The sequence below is a fragment of the Numida meleagris genome, chromosome 4, assembly GCF_002078875.1.
Source record: "Numida meleagris isolate 19003 breed g44 Domestic line chromosome 4, NumMel1.0, whole genome shotgun sequence".
Taxonomy (NCBI): Eukaryota; Metazoa; Chordata; class Aves; order Galliformes; family Numididae; genus Numida; species Numida meleagris.
In genome coordinates, this window is record NC_034412.1 from 46,159,386 (window position 1) to 46,165,343 (window position 5,958).

A 5,958-nucleotide genomic window follows, 5' to 3' on the forward strand; every position below is an offset into this window, starting at 1 on the left:
TCAATAATGACATAAAAAGATAATAAATAGGAAGGTTGTGATTTCTCAAGAATTAAGAAATATGTAAGATTTCTAAGGGCAATATGCTTACTCTCAATATAATCATTTTGCAAGCCCAACATTTCTAAAAACATTTATTTCACAATTTTCCCTGTCAGTTTAGAAAAACAGGCCATCAAACACAGCTTGATTCAGCCTATGCTCTTTGGTCCATATTTTTCTTACTACAATATTAGATGCAGGTTGTTCCAAAAGTAATGCCTCCTATTTCATGATGTTGATGTCAGAAGCAGACATTGCTGGGATGGCACTACAGGTTGAACTTTCCCACCAATATTCTGTGGCAACATGTTGTTGCCATGTGACAGATGCCAGCAGAGGGGCAGCCTGACAGAATGGCATCTGACATGGAAGCATGTATGAAGCAAAGGGGTAGAACTGATTTCCTCCATGCAAAAAAAACAAAACAAAAAAAAAAGGCACCCACTGACAGTCACTGACACTTACTGAACATTTCTGGATACCAAACAGTGGAGACAGTGGGTGATGTGTTTCAGCAGTGGCACGAACGACACGAAGACAAGTCACATTATGGATGGCCATGTGGATTTTTTTTTTATGAGTGTGGCATGCAGGCTCTTGTTTATCGCTGTGAAAAATGCAGAGCTAATGGTGGTGACTATGGTGGAAAATAGTGTTTTGTAGCTGACAATTTGCTTTATCAAGTAGTGTTATTATGCTCTTTTTATCTGTTGTAGTTTCCATGGAAATAAATAGGAGGCATTACTTTTGGAGCGACCTATGCAACATCTCTTAACGATTCCTGCAGGGCAAACTAAACAAATTGAATCGACTCCGTCTTCAAGTGGGCTGTCTGCCATTTACTCACTGGAAGCAAGGTAAGCTTAAGAGACAGACTGAATGCACCAAGTCAGCTTTTTTTAACACAGTGAAAGAGACTGCCTCCAATTACAGTAAATATAGAGTTTCAAATTACGCACTCAAAAAGCGATGAAAGACTGAAAAACTCTAACAAGCTGTAGAAGAACATATTTAAAAATATGATTTTCAGACTGAAATCTATCCCAAGTGCTGATCGGAAAACTTGGCAGAAAATGCCCTTGTAAAATCTGTATAAGCAGTTTGTCTGCATTACTTGGGTTAGGAAAACAGCAAATTCTAACACAAGTGGAAATATTTCATCTACAAGTCTTATTTATCTAAATGCAGCAGTTTCACATTTTAAACTCAGAGCACCTGAGTGGTAAAATGTTAAAAATATTTTATTGTTACAAATGAAGATGTCTGTGGTTATTTTGCTAAGGGATTCTTGTGCCCCTCTTGCCTTTTAACTAAGCATCCAAGTATCAGCAGCTAACAATACAAATTCACCTCTCTGTCAATCAACTTGCTTAAAATACCATCTTATGCACACTAGAATTATAGAATACTTATCTACAATAAATATATGATTTTGTCCTTCTGCTAAGTCTTTGTTAATTCCAGTTGTCCATTTTCAATGTACCATTACAATCCTCAGGCACTTCCCTTGATCAGTTTTTTCTTTTTATGTTTATTCCAGCTATAAAATCCTTGTGACCTGTGGTAAGAATAAATTTTAAATATGCTGGACATGGTTAGTGAGGAGGGATGTTTGCCTCCAACCACTCTCGCAGACAAGAATTTGCAAGAATTTCTATAGTAGTTTCAAAATAACAAAACCAGTTGGTGTTTAATAGCATTCGTGTATGAAGGACAAAATCTGCTGGCTGCTTATATTATGCATACGGAAGTTCTGTTTGTTCTCTAACATTCAGATGCACTGGGCAAATTCCTGCCACTTTTGAACTTCCCATGAAAAGACTTGTTAATAAGCTGGCTCTCCCAACACACCCACGGAAAGGAAAACAAACGAGCACCTTAGAAGCACCCCTTCACAGCTCCTGCTTGCCATTTGATACCAGGAACCACAGAGCTGTTCCCACCCAGAACTGCCAGCAAGGTTCAGCTCCACCGTGGCACTGCAGCAGGCAGGGCAAGGACTGCCTTCTGCTCCTCCTGACTTTATTTCTGGTCATAATGTCGGAATGCCAAAGTGGGTCTAGCAGAAGTAACAGACTTAAGTTTGATAAGGCCAATTTCCTCCTCACACACAAGACACATCCAAGTTGCCCATGTTTTCCCAATGTGGTTATAAACAGGCACATTTTAAAGAGAAAATTTAAGAAATTAGAGAAAGAAAGAAAGAAAAAGGAAAAAGAAAAAAAAGAGCCTCATTTTGTACACAAGGCAAGTACAAAGCCAGTGAAAGGTAGGAAAGATGGTAGAAAAAAAACTGATTAAAAAAAGGTAGAAACAGACTTCAAAAAGTAAATTATTTGCTAAAATCTGAAACAAGCTTTCTGAGATTACTTAAAGATAACCCTTCATTAGAGAAGGATGGCGGTATACTTGATAAACTACTAAGCAAGTACTGGGCCCTAACAGAGAACCAAAGAGAAGACAAAAACTCTCTCATCAAGCTCTAAACATCACAAAGTTTCCATTTACAATTTCTTCCCACATAATAAAAATTACAATTTTAAAGACATACAAGAAAGGATTTTATTGCCTAAATATTATAGCATAATGTAATTTTCTTGTCCACTTTTGGAATGCTGATAACTAGTTCTACTTGTACTTTTAAATTCCTTTCTGTGTTTTTTTTTTTTTTTTTCGGGCACTTCCCTTCCCATCACACTTACTGTATTTTCTGATACTGTTTAAATCCCACATAACCGTATCATGATACTCCCTTTTGATAAAGGACAGGTTTCAATCCAATTAAACAGAGTTAAGGTATTTTAGGAAATTGCTGCAAAGAACTACTACACTTCCAGAGAAGAAACAATTCTCTGTACATAGCTACATATCGAATAAAACATGTTGGCTCAGTAGGAATGAATGATATTGTTACATTAGATTCCAAGTAGAAACTAAGTACCGAACAGCTTATTATTCAACAGTATTTTGAAAGAGGTTTTCTAGCTTGGAGAGAACATATTGTAATGTTTAAGAAAAAAAAATTAAATTTTCAAAAGTAAGATTTAACATTGGCAGTCTTGGGTAACCCTTACTTCTAAGACAAAAACAGATGTACATTTTATTTTATTTTTTTAAAGGTAAAATAGATTTTCTTTTCCTTGAAAAAAGAAAACGTCAGTTTTTTTTATTGTTATTATTTTTTAATAATTGCACCAAGGAAGGAAAACACGCGCAAAGTCCAAAATGAGGCAGTTCTACTGCAAATATAAAGGACTTTCTTTATTTGGAGTTCATGAGTGCCTGCTGGTCCGTAACTCAGTGTTTATTTCAGCTTTCAGCTTGCTTTTCCTGTTTCCTTCTTCTGTATTACAAGATCTTTCTTTGCAAGGTACAGAAACTTGGCTGTCTAGTCTAATCTTTTCCAGTCTAAAACTAAAAATAACGATACTTTTTTTTTTTTTTGCCTGGAATCCTAATGTTCCCATTATACAATGGCCATTTTTTTGATAATATATAAAATTTGTAGATAAGCTATGAAATTCATACGCATTATTAAAAAAATAGGATAAGCTTAATGCTCCTTCTATAACAAGACATCTGAGAGACTAACAAATGACCTTTTTAGTGGCAAAATATTACTTCAGCTAAATCATAATACAAATGGTGAAAGACTAGGCTTAAGTAAGAAAATGCTTGGAAAATTAAGTTCAGATGCTGTTTTTTCTCTCCAAAAAGCAAGGTTTGACTAAAATACATTATGATTGTATTATTCTGTATATCAATTGCTGTTTGAATTTCTGCAATGGTCTTGTTTTTACAATCTCTACAAACAACATGTTTTCTAAAATAAATTTTAGCTGAAGTTACACTGGAGCATCTCTTGAGATAGGAGAAAATACCTTCCCTAAAAGTAATCTCGGAACAAGGATTAAAAAGATAACTAATACTGCTTTTTTTTTTTTTTTTAATCTTATCACATCTTTGCTCCCTCACAGAAATAGCAGTGATAACTACTACAGAAAAACAACAACACTGCAGACGGATTTCAAGGCTGTAGCCTTTTGGATCAGCTGATGGAGGTCTGGAAAGGAGGAATTTATCCTTCTTTTTAACTACATTTCTTGTAGTTCAAAAGTTTGTAGGCAAAGATGTGATTAAAAAGCAAAGGCAAACAGAACAGAATAGAGACAGGCACTGAATGTTTTTAAGAGGTATGTATAGAACTTCAGATATCAGATACTAAGGGTGGAACTGCAGGAATGAGGACAAGTGAACCTTTTTGATGGGACTCAAAGAACTTCTGAAGAATTACATGCTATGTGTCAACAGTGGGCTGAGTGACCCAGATACATGTGATTTTAACCACATGTCAAAGATGGAGGTCCTGTCACATACTTAAATCACACAGTGCAGCAGGTCTGCGAGGTTCTCTTTATTGCATGTGAATAATTTCCTTGAATATTTGGTGAATATTTATGAAGAATAAATTAATAAAATATATATTCCTATGTGTCTCATTTCATTACAGGCACAAGATACTGTGGATGAAAGAAGTCATCTATCGTAACATATTTGTAATTTTCTTTTCTGTCAGCAATGTAATCAGTAAGATACCTTTGTACCTTCCGACATTCATTTCAACTGGTCTAAAAGAACTGGAAGTGTTAGGGTCATGCTATGTTAGTCTTCGCACATTGAATAGCAGATTAGTAGAATATAATTATCATAATGTAACATGTTTATCAATAGGAGAAAAAGTTCCACAAGCTGATAACATACAGAAAGAAAGTTTCTCAATTTTTACTGTAGCTATATCTGCTCTTTGTGCTCTGGTAACTATAATAAAACTAATAAATACCATTTCCGATACCTTGCAAAATAGAGACCATACTGAACTTAACTTTCTTTAAAAATGATATTAGCCTATAGGAAAGGTAACCTAAATTTTTCATAATGTGACACAATAACCCAGGTGGTGTTTCAGTACAGAACCAGAGTAATTCTGAAGACAGAATACAGAAGCAGAGTCATGAATTCCAAAGATGAAACATGTCAGTTCTTAAATAACAAACTTCTTTTTCATTCCCAAAGAAAAACTACGGATAAGTAAGTCCTGACAACATTTCTGGAAATTAAAACCCATTTATGTTTTAAAACTGTTGATTCATACTAGGGGGTTCTGCTGGACACCAAGCTGAACATGAGGAGCCAGCACTGTGCCAGTGCCACAAAGAAAGCTAATTACCTCCTGGGCTGTGCTAGCAGGAGTGCCAAACACAGGTCAGAGTTGGGGATCTTCGCCCTGTGCTCAGTACAGGTGGGGCTACATCTGGAGTGCTGGATCCAGTTCTCAGCCCCTCAATAAAAAACAGGCATGGACTTAATGGATTGACTTAAATGAAGTGCCACAAAAATGATGAAAATACTGCCGCATCTCTCCACTGAGAAAAGGCTGAGAGAACTGCAAAACATAAACAGGTTTGGAGTAGAAGGCATTTTATCAATGTTTATAGACACATGAAGGGAGGGAGCAAAGAAGACAGAACCATGTTCCATTCAGTGCTTGGACAAGAGACAATGGGCACAAACGGGAGCACAGGAGGTTCCCTCTGAACATCAGAAGCACTTCTGTGCTGCACAGGTGATGGAGTACTGGCACAGGATGCCCAGAGGCTGTGGAGTCTCCTTGGCGATCTTCCAAAGTCTACGGACCTGAGTGCCCTGCTCTAGGTGTTCCTGCCTGAGCAGAGGTTCAGGCAGGGGGACCAGAGGGCCCTGCCTACCTTAGCCATCATGTGGTTCTGTGATATCATCTTTACAAATGAAGAGAAAGAGTTTGCTCATTGAAGCATTTAATGATCTAAAGAAAAAGATACTCCTGCACAACTAACGGCGTTAAATTGTGCATGTCATATAGTAAGATTTAGACATAAG